Source organism: Hemicordylus capensis, chromosome 1 (assembly GCF_027244095.1).
Source record: "Hemicordylus capensis ecotype Gifberg chromosome 1, rHemCap1.1.pri, whole genome shotgun sequence".
Classification (NCBI taxonomy): Eukaryota; Metazoa; Chordata; class Lepidosauria; order Squamata; family Cordylidae; genus Hemicordylus; species Hemicordylus capensis.
In genome coordinates this window covers 261,414,384-261,434,405 of record NC_069657.1, presented here as the reverse complement: position 1 = coordinate 261,434,405, position 20,022 = coordinate 261,414,384, and the positions used below count along the sequence as shown (strand labels likewise).

Below are 20,022 nucleotides of genomic sequence, written 5' to 3'. Positions count from 1 at the left end.
CTAGATTTAGAGGGCTGCTTGAGTTTTGCCTTCATCTGGTTACTATGTGCTGCTCTCCCTGAGTTGTGGTGGAAGCCCATTATTTTTGTTTGTTTGTTTGATTTATTTACCGCCTGACTCCAAAGGCTCTAGACGGTTTACAAACACACACAATAAAAAAAAGAATAAAACCCAATTATTAAACAATTAAAATGTAAAACATTCAAAGATGACCACAACTAAAAAATTTAAACAGCAATTAAAAATTTAAAACATTCAGAGATTATTAAAAGCCTGGCTTTTAAGGGCTCTTTTAAAGGCTGCTAAAGATGTTAAGCCACGAAAATATATAGGGAGCGCATTTCACAGCCCACGAGCGACTACAGAGAAGGCCCGCTCCCCAATTACCACCAGACGAGCTGGCAGTATACGGAGACAGACCTCTATTGATGATTTTAATGTGTGGTGGGGATCATGCAGAAGAAGGCACTCTCCCAGGTAACGCGGTCCTAAGCCATTTAGGGCTTTAAAAGTAATTACCAGCACTTTGTATTTTGCCCGGAAACCTATTGGCAGCCAATGCAGTTGCTTTAAAACAGACATAATATGGTCTCGCCAAGAAACCCCAGAGACCAATCTAGCTGCTGCATTTTGGACCAACTGAAGTTTCCGAACTACTTACAAAGGCAGCCCCATATAGAGCACATTGCACTAGTCAAGCCTAGAGGTTACCAAAGAGTGCACCACAGTTCTGAGATCATTATCTTCAAGGAAAGGACGTAACTGTCATATCAACCGAAGTTGATAACACTCCTGGCCATGGCCTCAACTAGAGAATCCAGAGTGAGGCGTGGGTCCAAAAACACTCCCAAGCTATGTACCTGTTCCTTGGTGGGGAGTGGGGGACTGCAACTCCATCCAGAACAGGAAGATCTATTACATCCCTCAAAATATGATCCTTTACCATGAGTACCTCAGTCTTGCTTGGATTCAACTTCAATTTATTATCCCTCATCCAGTCCATTACTGCCTGTAGACAGGCATTTAGGGGGGCTATGCCATTTCCTGATGATGATGTCATAGAGAAATACATTTGGGTGTCATCAGCATATTGATAACACCCCACTCCAAATCTCCTGATGATCTCACCCAGCGGTTTCATGAAGAGGTTAAAAAGCATCGGGGATAGGATGGAGCCCTGAGGGACACTATACAATAGCTCTCATTTTAGAGAGCAACTATCTCAGAGTCACACCATCTGGAATCTATAGAAGAGATAGGAAGGGAACTACTGCCAAGTAGTGCCACCTATCCCCAAATCCCCCAAGCGATCCAGAAGGATACCGTGGTCGATAGTATTGAAAGCCTCAGAAAGGTCCAAAAGAACCATTAGAGTCACACTCTCTCTGTTCATTCCTTGGTAGAGATAATCCATCCGGCTGACCAAGGCTGTCTCTACCCCATAGCCTGCTCTAAAGCCAGTTTGAAATGGACCTAGATAATTAGTATCATCCAGAACTGCCTGAGTTGATCAGCCACCTCCCTCTCAATTACCTTGCCCACCCAAGGGAGGTTGGAGACTGGCCTATAATTATCCATCACCAAGGGCTCTAGAGCAGGCTTCTTATAGTAAGTGAAGATCTCGCAGTTGCCTCCTTCAAACATGGAAGCATCCTGCCTTCCCTCTGTGAGGCATTTATGATGTCAACTAGGCCATCTCCAACAACCTCCCTGCTAGATGTTATAAGCTATGTTGAACAAGGATCCAAAGGACAAGTGGTTGGCCGAACACATCCAAGGAGGTTTGTTTTTTTAATTGTTAAATTTATATACCGCCTTCCATTAAAACAATCCCACGTTTGTCCCCATTGTCCATGAAGGGAAGCAATTCTGACTCACAGAGGAGGTGGCTGGTGTGCATTTGGAGTGGCTGCTCCATGGGATTGACAAAACATCCCTTGAAGCTTTGTTTGTAAGGCTGTGTTAGAGGGAATATCAAAGGATATTTAATTACTGCTGATACTACACTAAATGCTACTCAGACTTAATGAATGTCCTGTTCAGAAACCAATGCCTCTAAAGTTATGTAAGCAACAGATTGCTAATCAGAATATCAAGGAGAATGATCAAATGGTATTAGACACAGAAAAGACCATAATTGGTTAATAGATATTAAGGGATAGCACAGTGTCTGCTAGCTGGTTGGTTAACTGGTTCTTTTTTCTTTTTCTTTTTAACTTAACAAAGTTAATGTAAGCTGAGTAGCTTACATATTCATTTCACGAATTAATGGTGCATTAGTTTTGATGATTGTGAAAAAGGTTGAGTGATCAGACCTGCCTGCTTTAAGTGCTTTAACAAGTATGTTGCAGTAGCAGAGAAGTATATTTCTTTTGCATTTAGAGGGCCTCTGTAAACCATAGTGTAAAACTGGTGAACTGCTTGCATGTATTGGATATTAGGCAGATTTTGTTGTAAACTATTAAAACTGTTCCCTCCCTCTCTTGTTTTGGATGATCTTTGAAGATTTTATTTGTGAGAATAGATGCAGTATTTTTATGCCTGAGGCTAGTAAACTAATATGCTCTCTGATACACTACATCTGGTTTGTTATTAAACAAGTCATTACAGGATTGTTATGAATGCTAATAGTGGGCAGATTTTTGGAATTGAATTATAATTGCTGTTCATAAATGGAACATTTGCTGTTCCTTGCCATTTTTAAAATGTTTCATGCACCCAGGCTATTTTTGAAAGGAATACAACTTCTGAATTCTGCTAATGTTAAAAATATGAATAAGAGGAGCAGTGCAGTAATTTGATCATAAATTTGGTTCTTCGACGTGGTCTCTGTGCTTTACATGAATGGGCTTTGCGCCTGTTCGTGTAAGAGCACAGATGACCGCTAGAAGAACCCAAGTTACAGGTAAGCAACCTGTTGTTGTTGATGATGATGTTTGGCTGTAGAGAGACTACTGACCCTTTTTGGGGGAGGGGGTGTCAGCCACATATGTATCATTGTTCAAACCCATCCATAGCCAGAGTTGCTTAAAAAGGAACCAGTTTTTCTTTGTGATTGGTCCTGTTTGGTGTTTGTTTTCTAAAAAGTCAGCTTCCTTTGTTATGAATTGAAAGACGAGGAAGCGCTCAAAATGAAGTGCGCTTTGACTCTTGGGGTTAAGTTGCCTCAAAGTTGAAGAACTGAAAGTGTTCAATAATGGGAGCTGGACCTCTGAATTTGTCCCTTTCAGCCCTGAAGGGCTGCTTGAAGTTATAGCTCTTCACTGGAGAAAGACCATTGATGGTGGTAATGTACGAATACAAGTGGGTAGATTATGACAGGATCGCCTCTCTCAGCCAGTTGTATCTCGTCCTGTGAGGTCTACTCACTTAGCCCTCCTTAGTGTCCTGGGCCCTGGTGTAGTGCATGATGCCTGGGCCCATAGAAGGGCCTTCTCTGTGGCCGCCCCTTTTCTTTGGAACACCCTTCCTCCCCCAGATTTGTTCAGCCCTCTCCTTTGTGTCTTTCAAGGACCCTTCTTCAAGACCTACCTTTTCCTCCAGTCTTTTGCCATTTATTTATTTATTTATTTATTTATTTATTTATATTTAGTTATTGCTATTGCTATTGTTGTTTTTGTTCACTGCCTAGAGTCTTTGGAGGAGGCGGTATATAAGAAATTTCTAATAAATAAGGATGGTGAATGGAAGCTTTCTGTGTGTGATTTGCTTGCTGCAGTCTTCAGTGGGGTCTACTGCTGCACCATATTTTTTGACTTCTCCAAGTACACAGTTGTTGAGTGGTTTTTTCCCCCTTTACGAAGTGTTTTATACTGATATGTGCTTCATACTGTGGTTTGTGCACACACCAGCTTCATAAGGTGAAGGCAGACAGATAGCTTCCTATCTGTCTGTCTGTCTGTCTATCTATCTATCTATCTATCTATCTATCTATCTATCTATCTATCTATCTATTTAAAATATGTATACTTTGCCCTTCCAGAACACTACTGCTCAGAGTGGCTCACAACATTAACAAAACAATTAAAAATTAATAACATCAATAAAGTAAAAAGACCAGACTAAAACCACCTTTAAAGTGTGATGGAAGCAATTTTGAACCACATCTGCTACATTCCAAGGCATTTGGTTTAGGGCAAAGAATGTGAGCTGAAAGCACTTCAACCACACTTTAGAATGTAGGTCTTAGCCTAGACAGACAACCAGACTACCCTGGGGTGAAGTCTTCTGTCTGTTTTTTTCCATCTGTGTGTGGAATGAGTTTTGTTCTGGGCATTAGTATCAAGGCAGTGCGTGCACACATGCATTCAGAGTGGGGCCTTCCTGATTCAACCAGAGCAGGATCTAAAATTAATGGAGTGGACATTAAAAAAATTGTGTGCGTGTGCTCATGTGCATGCTTTGTGCGCATGTACAGTCACATGCTTGTGAACACTGCTGGGTTGAGCTCTCTTACCCCAGGATGCTTTGGTCATCTTACTATCCCACATAGTAAAGTAGCGATAATTTCACCACACATCATGTGCAGATATGAGGTGAGGTGTGTCTCAGCTGCTTACATTTTACCTAGAATTTGTGATGCACATACCAATAGTATTCATTCATTCATTTACTTAGTACATTTACGTACTGCTCCATACAAAAAGTCCCTGGGCGGTTCACAATATAAAACCAATTAAAAATTAACATAATTAAATCAATCTAAAATACAATAAAAACTCTAAAACCAAAACTTTAAAACTATCAACTAAAAGCTCAACTAAACAGGTATATTTTTAGTTCCTTCTTAAAAACAATCAGAGAAGGGGAAACTCTTCATTTCATTAGGAAACACGTTCCAGAGTTCCGGGGCAACTCTAGAAAAGGCCCAGTTTCGAGTCTCCACCAACCGAGCCAGTGGCAACCACAACTGGACCTCCCCAGATGATCTTAACAGGCGGTGGGGGTGATGAAAATCATGCTCTCTGAAGCAGGCCTCGGGTCCAAGTATGCCAAACAATTATGGATCCACAACCGGTGTTGCAGTACATCCCTGGGATTGTGCGTGTGACTTGAGCCTGTGGCTGAGCATGGTATAAAAACAAAAGCTAGCAACAAAGAAAGGCGTCCCTGCTCTAACGTGCGTCTGTCTTCATGTGCAAATCTCCCCCCCCCCCGTTTTCTGGGGTGTGTGCGTGCCTGGGTTGTTGGTAGGTTAGGCAGCACTGGTGCTCAGTTCCAGCCCCTTTTCATCCTGCCCTAAAAGCTTCAGGAGTTAATATTAAGGAGCAGAGCTCTTCCGTTTTGTGTAACTGCTACAGAGTGGCAGTTCTTCTTCTGTTAAACCATGCTGTGGTTATCTGAACCTCCTAGAATGTTCCCATAAAGCTGGGGAATTGTGATGAAATTCCCTCAAAACTTGCCCACCAGTACCTGGAAGGGCAATACTTCATAACACCAAGAGATTGGCTGTGTCAAATGGCTTCCCTTTCAGAATCAGAACTGGATTCTGAGAACCTGCATAGTAAGGGGGCCACAGAGTTTCAGCATGTTCTTTTGTGGAGGCTACTAGACAGCTTCCCCCCCAGAAGCAGACGGGATTGTTCAAGCTGGGAAATTCCTCACTCTTTTTGCCTCCTCCCTACAGCTCACCATTGAGTTCCATAAGCTCTGCCCACCTACTTAGTTGTTTGAGCTCACAAATATTCCGCCCCGTTGATTAGCATGGAGCAGTTGGGAGCCCCCTTCATGGAAGGCCACTTTCCCCCACATTTTAGGGCCATTTTACCCACTTTCCAGATATTTTTCTGACCTCTGGAAACCTAACCCCAGATTTACATTGCCCCATTTAATCACTATTGATGGTTTTCTGTATCCATGGTAGTAGCAGGGAACAGAACCCCCACAAATACTGAGGTTCTCCTGTATATAAACATTCTTTAATTCAAATTAAATCTTTGTTTTAAAGACATGCCTGTTGTAATGCTAGGGTCCACACCCAGCTCTTTTAAGAGCTTCTGTAGAATGGCACAGAGGGGAAATGGCTTGACTACCAAACCAGAGGTTGCCGGTTCGAATCCCCTCTGGTGTGTTGATCAGACAATGGGAAACACCTCTATCGGGCAGCAGCAATATAGGAAGATGCTGAAAGGCATCATCTCATACTGCATGGGAGGAGGCAATGGTAGACCCGTCATGTATTCTACCAAAGACAACCACAGGGCTCTGTGGTCGCCAGGAGTCAACACCGACTCGATGGCACACTTTACCTTTACAGCAGCTGTTATCTAGGAGCTTCACATTACTAAGGATCAGACAGTGCGGGGTTAAGCTGTGATTTAAATGCATACCTTGCACCATGCTAGAGTAATCTTGATTCTGCACTTCTTGTCCTGGCATTCTTTCCATTGATACTTTTGTTTTAGATGCGAGCACCCTGGATTTGAAACCTATCTGTTTGTGTTTAATCTGGTAAGTTCCATTCATATTAACACAACTCTTGTAATCGATCAGTGATTTTAAGTATTGTGTTGGCTCCATAGAAAACAAATGATCGTCTGTTTGGCTGATTTCTTGGACATCCAGCTGATTCTGACTCCTGCACTGTATTTTTTTTCCCTTTCCCGGTTACAAGTCTTGCTTGCATAAGCCGTAGTTTAGATATTGGTAGGTGACTGGTTTTAGACAAATGGCAACAAGTAGATCCATTTTCCATACCTTTCTGGATCAATTATGGGTCTTGGCTAAGTAAGTAAAGTACAGAGTGCTCACTGAGGTTTCTGTGCTAATTTTCTTTTTTAATTTATACTCTTAGAATGCTTAATTTCAAGAACTCATTATCCCCAGATCATGGTATATTAAAGTGCACACCTTTTACCCAGGGATATCACTTTCTATTAACTTGGTTCCAAATCAAATTTAGGCTTTGCCCCTGCTTTTACTCTAATTACTAGGTTTGAGGTTTTTCAATAGAAAATTATATAACAGTCTAATTTATATCAAAATCCTCTTGTACCGTAAATACTGTACCTCAAAACTATTTGCTCTGTCAGGCTCAAGTTATGATATAGTTGAATTTTTAAGTGGATAAATTGTTGGATGAAAAATGTGGAAAGAGGGAATGGGCACCAATTAACCAATTTATCTTAAGATGCACATAAACCTCTTCCATTCTTCTCACCCACATGACTGTCATTGATATGAAGTGAACACACGTTGCTGCCCAAAATGGTTGGACAATGAGATGAGTAGATTTCTCCCCAATCATAAGAACATATATAATAAGAAAAGCCCTGATGGATCAAGCAAAAAGCCCATCCACTCCAGCATCCCACCTCACACAGATGCACCTGGTTGGTGTGCATTGGTATTCTGTAAGAATAAATGCCAACTTAAACTGTGGTAAACTGCATGTGCATGGGGCTCTTAATTTTTTTTTTTAAGGAAAGAATTTTTTTTTTTAAATCAAAGAATTGTGGATCACAAATGTATTTAACTGCAGAATCTCAGGAGAAAATCAGATGGATAGAATTTCTGTAATGCTTGCTTTTGCAAGAGGTTGGACAAGTTTTTTGTGCAATCAGAACATCATCCTACAGTTGAGGCTGGGCTTTGAATGTTACTGCAGCACAAAGTGTCAAATAGCCCTTTTGTGAGTGGAAGATGCTTTCTGCAGATGGAAGGGCACCTTTGCATCGAACCTATGGGGCTTAACCCTTGGAAAATGGAAATGGCCTGAGTTTGGGGGGCGGTGGGAGTCAAGCTCCTTATCTGCTGTGCATTGAGCTTTCTCAGCACACAACTGAATTTAATTCTTTCTCTTTTAACCCTAATACCCTTGACATGAGATATTCAAAAGAATATGTTTCAAACATATTGCCTGTGCATCCCATTTTACTGAATTTTCTTTCCCTTATTCACTTAATGGCTTTTGATTAGTGCAACTGTCAGGAAGTTCAGGGAGAGTCTTCCTTCTGTTGAGGCAGTTTCCCTGTGATTAGTGTTTGTAGTACAGTTCTGGTAACTTCTTAATGGTAAGGATTTTATTTAGTAAGTATTAACTAAATAAATGAACAGAATGGCTAATTCTGTTAATTCTCATAACAAATTTTTTATATAGCAGTGTTCTTGTAAATAGCCTTAATTATTGGATGTTGTATACTTCATATGGTCACTAGTGCCTAGCTGTGCCTTCATAGTAGCAGAAGTTCTACTAATCTGAGTTCTACTCATATCATCGTGTTTAGATCCCACCTCCGGCTATACTTTTGTATCGGGTAAGGTCTGAAGGGCCATACGTTGAAACTATTCACACATGCAAGCAAAACCAGGCTAAGGAAGCCCAGCCCGGTTTTGCCCGTCCATGTGTACCGCCAGGATCAGGCCCAATCCTGGTGGCACCTCAGAGGCAAGCCCGCCTCTGGAGCCACCCTCTAAAACAAGATTAGGAGAGCGAGCACTCTCCTAAACCCATTGCTGTGATTATCTGCCAGCCATGGCTGCTTGCAGCTATGACTGGCAGACTGTGAGGATCTTGGGAAGGGGGGGATCCCCATAATACACCACACACTCGCACGGTGCATTATGCGACCTGCAAGCTACCGGCAGCAGCTGGTAATCTGACCCTCCAAGCTACTGGCAGCAGCTAATAATCGTCTGGGCGGGTGCTCTGCCTGCTGAAGAGGAAGCCCTCAGTTGTCTGTGGGGAGGTAAGCTTTTTAAGGCTTCCTGCCCACTAACCCTCTTGCCCTTTCTCACTGCTTGTCTCTGCCCATTGTGTCAGCCAAAATGTAGGCAATCGGCTCTTTAACCCCCTTCATCATAAACCATAGAGGCTTTGGCAGAGTCCTTCCCTTACTATTAACCTTTCTTATGTCACTCTCAATTGCCTTTGATTGGTTCATGTACAGTAATCAGTTGCTGAGGTTCGTGAGCATGGTGACAAAGCAGCTCAGAGGAAAGTGTCCATGACTGGGGAGGAAGGGAACTGGAGCAAGTCTCCACAGATTTCAGCATGCCTTGGTAGCTAGCCAAAATTAGTGATGTTGCTGAAGTTCATAATTACTTGGTTTGCTGTTCAGATCTGACCACCTTGTGATGCCGAGTTGTAATATTAATTGAGCACCATTTTCCTCAGAAAGTGTTCTCCAATGCTGAACGTGAAAAGAAAGGGAACTAAAAAAAGGTAAGGACTGATTAATGCTCCCATTTTCCAAGCCAGCCAGTGCCTTTTGTGTGCATGGTTGATTGAAATGCACTACACGTTTGCATCAGGTGCAGAGAAATGATACTTGGGTACTGCTCCTTTCCTGGCAGCTAGTAACTGGAAATAATTGTCCAGCCCTACTCTGATGCACAGCGCTACCCTGTGCCCTATTGTGTACAGTTAAGCTGTTCTTTCCATTTTTCTCATCCTGCCTTGGTTGATCTGTTTTCCCAGTCCAGCTTCTCGTTCTGCTTACTGTGTGATTAGGAACTGCAGCATTCAGACTGCAAATGGAGCCCTCCCAACTCTTGACCCCACCCCACTTTGCTCTACTTTGCTGATGGCAAGACTTGGGAGGTGATCTGGAGGGCTCAGTCCATGATGTGAAGAAGGCTGGGTTCAGGTCTGTAGGAGGCCCCAGACTCTGGTGTGTGGCGATGCCATTGCCGTACTCCAGGATTCGGTCCAGAACTAACTCCAAGTCTGTAAAGATTTATTGAATGTCTGAGAAACCAGTCCAGCTACTAGGCCTGTGCAAAGTTGGAATTCTGATGTCGGAATTGCTATCAGTATCAATAAAAATTTTTTCTTGTTTAAATTTTTATTGATTTTAACAATATCTTAACATTCACAACACATTAAACAAATAGTATCAATAAAATTGGTAAAAATCAGCTGAATTCCAATCTGATATTGGGTACCCGATATCCAGTCAGAATAATTGAAATGAATGTTGGAAATAATATCCAAATTCAATCGGAATTACAAAATAGCATCCAGAGCATGCTCGGGGGACAAAAGCTATTTTCTGCTATCAGCTTGCCCACCCATGGATTATTTATTTAGTCAATTTTAATTTAATTTTTTACTTACCACTTTAAAAAGCAAGTGGTAGAGTCTCAGATGTTACATTACTTCCCTTGTGCTTCTTGGATGCGACATCACTTCTTGCCATGTTTCTCAGAGATGAATACAATTTCTAGGTTATTTTTAAAAATTAATTTAAAAAGTCAATGCATGGGCTGATGTATTTGATATTAAACACACAGTCCTGCTGTTCTCAGCTATGTGTGTGCAAAATTTCAGAGCTCTTTACCCAGCCATTTTTTTGCTGATTAAAAAAAAATTTCCCTGTATACATCTATGAGGATTTTTTAAATATAGCAATAATTGATTCTTTCCTCTACTACAGTAAAGCTGCCAGAATTATTCAATCCACAAATCCTAGGGAAAGTGAAAGTGTTGTTTGTTCAGATGTAACAATTAGTTCCACTTGCATTAGATATGAAGTACACCTATATCGGGCAGCAGTGATATAGGAAGGTGCTGAAAGGCATCATCTCATACTGCGTGAGAGGAGCAATGGTAAACCCCTCCTGGATTCTACCAAAGACAACCACAGGGCTCTGTGGACACCAGGAGTTGACACTGACTCGAGGGCACAACTTTACCTTTACTCTATGGACAGAGAGAACTCTCTCTGGCAGTTTTACTGCAGTAGGGGAAAATCATTAAAACCAGTGGACTGACCAATTTTATTGAAATTAAATACACATGCACTTGTCATCCTGTTCTACATTTTATGAACCTTTTTAGTATAAAAAGAGACGAGGCAGAAAAGGGAGTGGCGTTCTCCCTTTTTCATAAAGGCAAAGGGGAGATTCCTCCACAAGGAGTTGGGATGATGGTCCAAGGGGGCAGGGCAGCTTCAGTTCCAGAGTTTTGTTGTTGTTTTCTGCTGTGAAACAAGCCACTTGCAAGATTTTTTGGAGTTTTTTTAAATTTCAAAAAATTGTTAAAATTGGTGGATTGACCAATTTGCTTCAAATCCAATACACAGATTCATGTCATCTTGTACTACTTGTGTGCCCAATTTCAATGTCCTAGAATCAGTTGCTCCCATTTTTTTTAAATTCTTTCTCATTTCCCAACTTGATATAAAAAAAAATTCTAGTGCACCCTCCCCCCCTTTCAGATTGGAAATCTGACACTGATATGATGCTCCTAGGGGTCCCCAAATCAGATTCCAATGTTGTCAAGATTGGATCCAATTGGATATTTTTAAATGGTGCACAGCTTTACCAACTACTGCTAATTATTTCTGTGTCTCTACTTTTCAGAACAAACATCCTGAATTAAGTGTTTATTTTCAAAAGGAGATATGGAATTGCTTTGTATTGCTAAAGCACAGAATACACTCATTGAAATCCATGCTGTCGGTCTGAAATTGTGTCTAGCTGTCTTAATAAACAGTGTTTGCTATAAGTTATGTTCCGCTTAAATTACAGTTTAAGTACAACATAACTTAGAGCAAGCTCTAATTGTGATGGTGGAAGATGATAAACCAAATATCTGCTTTTATCAGGATCATAATATTTTGGTTTCAGTCTTAGTTTATTCCCCTGGCTCAGACCTATGCTTTAAAGTGAACTGGCATTTTACCCTCTTTTTGACCTTCCTTTGAGCCAGTCAAGAGACAAAAATCATTTTATCTCTAAATGACGGTTTTATAGCAGTGTGTTTGTTGTGCTTCATAAAACTCTGTTAAATACACATGCTATATTTTTGTAAAAGTAATTAGGAACTTGGAAATTTAGTAGCATGAGAAACTACAGGCCGTATGAGTTACAACTAAGGGGAAAATGTGGACCTTTTATTTTAAAGAAAGTCAGAAGAATAGAAGGGGTAGGGCAGGGAAGTTGGAGAAGTAAACTCTTGGAGAACAAGGGAGATCACACAGAGGCAAGCAGCAGCCTCTGCCATGTGATATACCCAGAGGCAAATTTGCAACTCAGTCAACTCAGAAGGCCTTTTAGCTCAGTGACACAGGGACATTTTCCAAAGCAGTGTCTGCGGGCTTCTGGACAGGCCTTTCTAATTTGTGCCATGAGAAGGTAATCAGTTCATGCGGCAGGAGTGACTGGGAAAAGGTAAATTAAAGCATTATTTTCTAACCCAGACATGCATGTTCAGACAGTCTTTCTTGTTGCTTGAAAGATGTTACTATGACGTTCTTGATTCAGTAGGTCTCTTAATAGGAAATTAGGCATGAATGAGTGAAATAAGAAAACGAAATTTCACATTTTGAGCAAGGTGCGCTAATTCCTTTTGGTCTGGTTTAATGAAACTCATCCCCAGCACATTTTATACAAATATTCTGAATTAGACCATTTCAGTGGGAGAGAGGGAACTCATCAGGGAGCTTTTATTGCATACTTTCCAGTATTTTGCAGATAAAGTGCCTTTCTGTAATGTTAACATTCCTGGCACCAGGGATCATTGCCTGAGCTACCACTTTCTCTCCCATCCTGTCACGCTGTATGCTGCATTTGTTTGTTCTGCAGTAGCCTGTCCTGTAGTGGCTCCTGAAGCAGGGTATTTTGGAAAACGCTCCATAATTCTTTATTTTTTTTTAAAAGCCACCAACCTGTAATTATAATAGAATCTTAATTCACACAGTGAATGCAGATGTATTGATTATAGGCTACTTTCACTTTAAAACATTCAGCAACATGTATTTAGTATCTAGATAGCCAATAATTGGCAGGTGGGTGGGGAGGGCACATCTGGAGATGAAAGGCAAATGGTGCTCTGGTATTTTAGATTTGCACAATCAAGGAAAAATCCGTGTAGCCACAGTCATGGTCTGGTCTCATTAATGGAAAGCAAAGTGTGTGTGTTCTTTTGGTTAAAGATATAACAGGAAAATTGTCCAATTATATTACTGTGTGCCCTTGTTTCCCTGAGCAGTGAGAAGTTCCAGGGGTAGTCCTACTTGGGTTTTGTTTCCTATGGATGAGAGAGTACTCGGGGCTTATGTTACTTCAGAAGTAATTGCTTTATTCATGGTATACAAGTAAAACATAAATGGAAACAAGCAGCATGAGCACTCTGCAATGTACCATTTTTTACCTCATTTCTGGTCAGCAGAGAGAGGGATACCCCTAGATGCCCTCAGCTCTCAAGGTGCCCTCAGCCCTCAACTCTTTATTTAAACTGCAAACTGCTGTTTTGACATGTGTGTGCACATGTGTGTTTTGACATGTGTTTGCACATGTGTGTTTTGACATGTGCGTGTGCACATGTGTTCTGTCACCCCCCCTTTTCTTAACTAGAAGGGGGATGAGATGTGACACCCCAAACTCTGATGGCTGGCTTTTCTCATTCCAAATATTCCAGAGAGATCTGTGCATCCGGAACCTGTCTCCTAACAGTCAGCTCCCATCCTAGAGCTCAGCTGACTAACATAAACATTCAAATCTTGGACTCTCACCAGGCACACCTTTAAGGCAAACCTGTAACAATATTTTACTGTATTTAGGAGTTCATAATAGACATTTCTAGCTGCAACACTTTGAAATGGCAAATTCCATTACCACTTTTGCTCCTTTCAGGTGTTATGTGTGCCACAGGTGCTCACAATGGCAAAAGTGGGGAGGAAGTCCCACTCTGCAGCTGTTACCCCCTCCCACCCAACAGATGTGCTCATTGTACAACTTGTCTGAACGGGGAGGCACCATAAACGTGTTCACCTGCAATTCTGTGAGCTGCTGCCTGGACTGATCCAGGTTGTTGCTCATGGAATTGCCAGTGAACATACTTACATCATGTCCCCCTTCAGACAAATGGCACCATAAGCTTGTGCGCTTGGCGTGAGGAGGTAAGTGACAGTGACAGGGTGGGACTTCCTCACCACTTTTGTCCTTACAAGTGTGAGTGTCTGTGTTGCTCATAACATCATGCCTTGATCATGCCACATGCATTTACGTGCACTAGAGTTATGTTAAGCTGTATCTGTTCCCCACTTAGATTTTAATATCAAAGGCAGGAGGTTGACCTGTGCAGGTAAACATATGTAGTGCACATAGTGAACATAGGTGGTGCAGACTATTCCCAAGCCAACCCAAAAGCGAAAAGTTGCCTAACAGGAACAGATACCAGAAAACATGGATGGTTCCTAATAAATAGGAATGGTTGGAGTATATGTTGATACATCTACAGTTTTTCTTAATTTGTTTCTTTTGCAACAGAATACTGAAAGTCTTGTTACTCCACATTGCTAAAAGTGTCCCATTTACACTTCATATTAAAAGCATGTACACTCTGTGCACAGTGTACGCATGTACGATGATTCATGCATTATGCTGAACATCCATACTTCAGTGCACTTCCCATTGGTACTTTCTTTGAGAGGGTTGGGACCTAGGTTCACTTTTTAAATGAATGCATATAGTCATCCACACAAAAACTTGTATGTGTGTACCGACACCTGAATGGCTGTACAACATAATGTCAGAATAGATCTAATGTTGGGAATTGACCCTGGTATCATAGGATGCATCTGTATATTTAATAGAGTCCTCATTTTGCTCCCCCCACTGCCCAGGCTGAAATAGTAGTGTTTTTCTTGTGTGCTGGATATGTTTAAAAACAGATATTTGTACATTGTTTACATGGATGTGTTTGTAGACCAGTGCCGCCTCTTTCTTGCTCTCAATTAGTCGTGCATTTCAGTGGTTTAGTACTGTGCAAGTTAGTTTTTCATTATAAACTGATTGAAAAATAGCTTTTAAAAAAGTAAATGATGAGATGATTGCGGAGTGGCTGGTTAGATTAAATAACATCATAATACTACATTGGAATCTTATTAGGGTACTACTTATAGTTCAGGATTCACTTGAGCTTGATTGTTTTCATTGTGATGAGCACCCCCCCGCCCCGGTCGATCCTTCCTGTATTGCATTTTCATTCCCATATTAGTAAATGCAGTTTGGTAAAGAGGATATGGAAGCTTGCCAGTATTTGCAAGAGGTTCTTTATTTACCTTTTGGAGACTCTGCAATGGGAAATTACAGAGAGCAAAATACCCTTATGTATTTTAATGTAACTCTTTCGTGCTGTTGCATTATAGTACTGTGTGTGCTTATGGATATGGTAGAGAAAAGGACAGTCCGAATGAAGGTAGTTGAAGCACATTCCTTATGAGGAATGGCAAATGCAGCTGGGACTTTTCAGTTGAGAAGGAGAGTCATTTACAAGAAGAATGTGATAGAGATTTGGAAAACTATGTATGACTTTGAGAAAGCAGGGAGATTTTTCTTCCTTTCCCAAAATACTGAAATTTGGGATCACCCCATGAAATTGATGGGTGGTCGATTCAAGACAGACAAAAGGAGTATGTCTTCACACAAAGAGGCTATTCACACGAGCATGCAAAACTGGGCTAAGGGAACCTAGCCTGGTTGTGTGTGTGTGTGTGTGTGTGTGTGTGTGTGAACCGCCGGTATTGGGCTGATCTCAGTGGCACCATGGTGGCAAACCCGCCTACGAAGTCTCCCTCTAAAATGGGGTTAGGAGAGTGAGCACTCATAACCTCGTTTTAAAATTGTCTGTCAGCCACGGCTGCCAGACTGCGGGGAGCCCGGGGAGGGGATGGGGTCCCCATAATGCACTGTGCACTCATGCAGTGCATTATGGTATTTCCGGGAGGGGCGCGGGATGACTCGGGGCAACACGTCCCAGCACCCCGGCCCCTGGAGCCATCAGCGGCAGCCGGTGCTTGTCTGGGCAGGCAATCCGCCCACCCAGGGAAGTCTGGAGGATCGTCTATGGGGAAGTAAGTTTGTCTGGGCTTCATTCTCACAGACAGGGTAGCCCTTTTTCACTAGTTGTGATAAAGGGCTCAAAGTGTAGTTAACTTACAGAATTCACTGCCACAAGAAAGAGTTTGTTGGCCACTGGCTGTGAAAGAGAAATAGAGAAATTCATGGAAGAATTTGTTAGCTGAGGTAGCTAAATAGAAGCACCATGTTTTTGAATGGTGAGGTTGGCAAAAAATAAGGGAAAGGCTGTTGTCCTTGTGTCCTGCTTGTGGGCTTCCTGGAAGCATCTGGCTGGTCACTGTGGGGAAATAAGCATATTTGTATACAGCCAAAACGGCAAGTCTCTGGGCAGTTTACCACAAAACAATAAAAACAAGTAAAAAGGTTAAAACATTGCAACAATAAAACAACTTTAAAACTATTAAAAACCATCAAACTATTAAAACAGTATCTAATTAAAAGCCTGGGTGAACAAATGTGTCTTGACTCTCTTTTTAAAAGTTGAGGAGGTGTGGAGGTTCTTATTTCACCAAGAAGCATGTTCCAAAGCCTCAGGGCAGCAACAGAGAAGGCCCATCCTTGAGTAGCCACCAGACGAGCCACTGGCCACTGCAGATGAACCTCTCCTGATGATCTCAATGGGCGGTGTGGCACATAGGAAAGAAGACGTTCTCTTAAATACTCAGGGCCTAAGCTGTTTAGGGCATTATAGGTTATAACCAAGACCTTGTATTTTGCCTGGAAACCTATCGGCAGCCAGTGTAGATGTTTTAAGATAGGAGTGATATGGTCTCTCCAAGATGAACCAGGGACCAACCTGGCTGCCGCATTCTGGACCAACTGCAGCTTCTGGACTATGTACAAAGGCAGCCCCACATAGAGCACATTGCAGTAGTCAAGTCTGGAGGTAACCACCAAATGTACTACCGCTCTGAGGTCATTTATCTCAAGAAAGGGACGCAGCTGGCATATCGGGCAAAGTGGATAAAAGGCACTTCTGGCCACTGCCTCAACCTGGGACATCAGGGAGAGGTTTGTGTCCAGAAACACCCCCAGACTGTGTACTATTCCTTCTGGGGAAGTGTGACCCCATCCAGAACTGGCAGATCAAAAACATCTCCCAAGTTCTGACCCCACCCAATAAGGACCTCCTTATCTGGATTCAGGCTCAGTTTGTTATTTCTCATCCAGCCCATCACTGCTTCAAGAGAGGCATTTGCTTTCTGCTGATGATGTTGACAATGAGAAAAAGATTTGTGTGTCATCAGCATACTCATAACACCCTGCACCAAATCTCCTGATGATCTCTCCCATTGGTTTCATGTAGATGATAAACAACATCGGAGACAATATGGAGCCCTGAGGGACACCATACTGAAGTTCAGATTTTGAAGAACAACAGTCCCCAAGGGACCCCATCTGGAATCTGCCTGAGATGTGGGAGTGGAAGCACAGCAAAGCAGTGCCTCCCACCCTAACCCCCTCAGACACTCCAGAAGGATACTATGGTTGATAGTATTGACAGCTGCCGAGAGGTCCAAAAGGACCAACAGAGTCATACTTCCTCTGTCAATTCCCAATTGGAGAGCATTCATTAGTCCTGATGTCCAGGACTCAGGAAATCCATTAATCTACTGTGAAACAGTAGTTAATCGACTGTGAAATATGATGCCTGATGAGCAAAACAAAACCCTGACAAGTAATGTATCAATATGAGAAATCACCAGATGAATAAAAGATTTTTCTGGCTGCTGAACAGAATCAACATTTCTTGACCCCTGCAGTATTCTTCTTATATTAAATTAATAGAAAAATCATTCAGAACAAATGGAAAAGTTTGCTTGCTTTGCTTAACATGGATGCAGTAGGAATGTGTATGAAACAGATTTTGTGTTCTGTTTTGAGCTCAAAACGAAATGCAGATGGCCAGAATGTTTCATCAAAACTGATTGCTTTGACAAAACTTGAAACATGTTTAGTGTTTCGGCCATAGTGAACAATGGGAAAATTCAAAACACATCATTGTTTCCCATGGGTAGCTCCTAGGGACATCAAAATGGATTGGGTGGTAGGGCATGATGGGTGCTACCTTCAACAAACCTTTAACTTTTTATAGGATCCTTTAGGGGTTTTGGGGTGAGGCTAAAAAGTTGTTTTAAATCACCCACTTGCCCATTTCTTTTGGGGGTTTGGTGGTAGATAGCACCCATCTTGTCTGCAGTGTTGAACAACAGTGCAGAAGCACACAGTAAAAAGGAATCTGTCCCTCCCAGCACAGAATACACATTTCAAACCCAGTCCAAAAATGGCCAAAAAAAGAATCACTGACTCAGAATCCACAGAAGTTGCGCTCTCTCTCCCTTTCTCTCTCTCGACTCTTCCTAGCATTGCAAGAGCTGCCACAGCAGCACCCTTAGCAGCAAGCATAGCCATAAACTCAACTAGAGCAACCTCAGCCAGTCATGTATATCTCAGCCTAACCTACCTCACAGGGTTGTTGTGAGGATAAAAATAATCATGTGTTCTGAGCTCTTTGGAGAAAGAGCAGGATATAAATGTAATAAATAAATACAATTTTGACTGAGTACACCTTGCAATGCAGATTGCAGAGCAGACCAGAGTGAAGCACAAGTGAAGCGAAGCACAAGTTAGTCTCCAGGCCAGACATCCTTTCTGCACATTCGTGTTTTCCCTCTCTTCTCAATATGGTGGTGTTTCCCGCTCCCGTTTCCCCCCATAGTTTTGCTGAGCTACAACAGGGTGGGCTCCATCAGAGCTGGAGAAGTCTGCAATTTACACCTCAACCTGTCCCTACTAAATAGTTTGAGAGTTTTCTTTGCAAGGAAGGTGCACAGCTCTCCCTCCTGTGCCATAGATAAGGGACTAAGTTATATTATACTTGCATTTGGGGACAGCTAGGGTCCTCTTCTAATATTTATAATTTTTGATAAGTGAGTGCAAGGTGTGTAGTTCAATCAATCAATCAATCAGTCAATCATCTTTATTACAGTCAAAGACCAACACAGGTTATAATACAGTAAAGTAGATAAGGCAATCAGATTATTATGGAAATGTTGCATGTATTACTACTATAAATTATAAGATTGAGATTTGTATTACAGTTCTAGCGGGAAGACTAATTGAATGAGGGTCTAAGAAATACAAGATATTTAAAATATACTATGGAGTACAAGCGAGTTAGCTAAAATATAAAATACTAGCTTAACCCATGCAGAGCATCTGCACATTACTACTTGATTGCTCTCCCACTCCCTGCTACAGCCCCCCCTCACCTCAGAGAACTCTCCACCCTCACCTGAGCTGCACTCCTGCTCCTCCTCCTCCATCCTGTTGCTTCCATCCCCCTCACCCCTCTTGTTCACTCCTCCATCCCTTTACTCCATCCCCTTCACCCATCTTGGTCACACGATTGTAGCATTGCTGGTGCCTATTGGCCAAGCTGCAGCCCCCTAACCCCAGATACCTCATCACCTGATCCCCGCTCCTGCTTCTCCCCACAGGAGCAGCAGCAGCAGCAATGGTGAACTGGGCCTTTCCTTGCTGCCACCACCACCATGACTGCTCATTGTGCTCAGGCCACTGACAGGCCTGGGCCCGTCCGCCTCCCTCCGCCAATAGCCTTGGTAGCCCAAACATCAGCAGTGGTTGACTGGGCCCTTCCTTGCTGCCGATAGCTGCCGCCATGGCCACTCATTCCTCTCAGGCCGTTGACAAGCTTGGGCCCATTCCTTGCGCTTCCTTCTTTCTCTCTTCTTTTTCTCTCTTTCTCTCCCCTCCCTCCATCTCTCTGAGTTAACAGAACTTGTTCATCTTGTTTCCTCATCTAATTCGCACAACGGCAGCCTCCTTCTCCTGAAGGGGCTCTTTCCTCCTTAACCACCCCTCCCTTCGCAGACTATCTATCTATCTGTCTCCTCTACGATCAAGAACATCTTCCGACCAGTAACAGTTGCATTCCAACTGACCTTAACCATCACAGGCCCCTCCTCCCTATCTGCATATGGAATCTCCACTGCCCAGTCACCACGGTGCTTCTGCTTGCAAATTTTTGCGAGAGCTGCCATGCACGGGGTTAGCCATGGGTGTGCCTTAGAGAATTAAATATATAGATATAGATAAAATATAGCATAGAACATCTAATTAAAATAGTACGGTAGCTAAGTAAAATGAATAATAGTTGGTATTTAAAATCTGCTACATTAATCAATTATAAAA

General features: G+C 42.2%; 1 protein-coding gene across 14 annotated transcripts in view; it reads left to right on the top strand.

Annotated features, from left to right (window-relative positions):
- The window catches only part of PLCB4 (phospholipase C beta 4), a 280,151-nt gene that overhangs the window by 46,820 nt on the left and 213,309 nt on the right, over window positions 1-20,022 (top strand). The window contains exon 1 of one of the 14 annotated variants that reach the window (XM_053284725.1): window positions 9,142-9,163. The exons of the other annotated variants lie outside the window; for them this stretch is intronic. The gene's annotated coding sequence lies outside the window, so the exon portion shown is untranslated. Of the gene's footprint in view, window positions 1-9,141; window positions 9,164-20,022 lie in introns of those variants that run through there. 14 annotated transcript variants of the gene reach the window in all.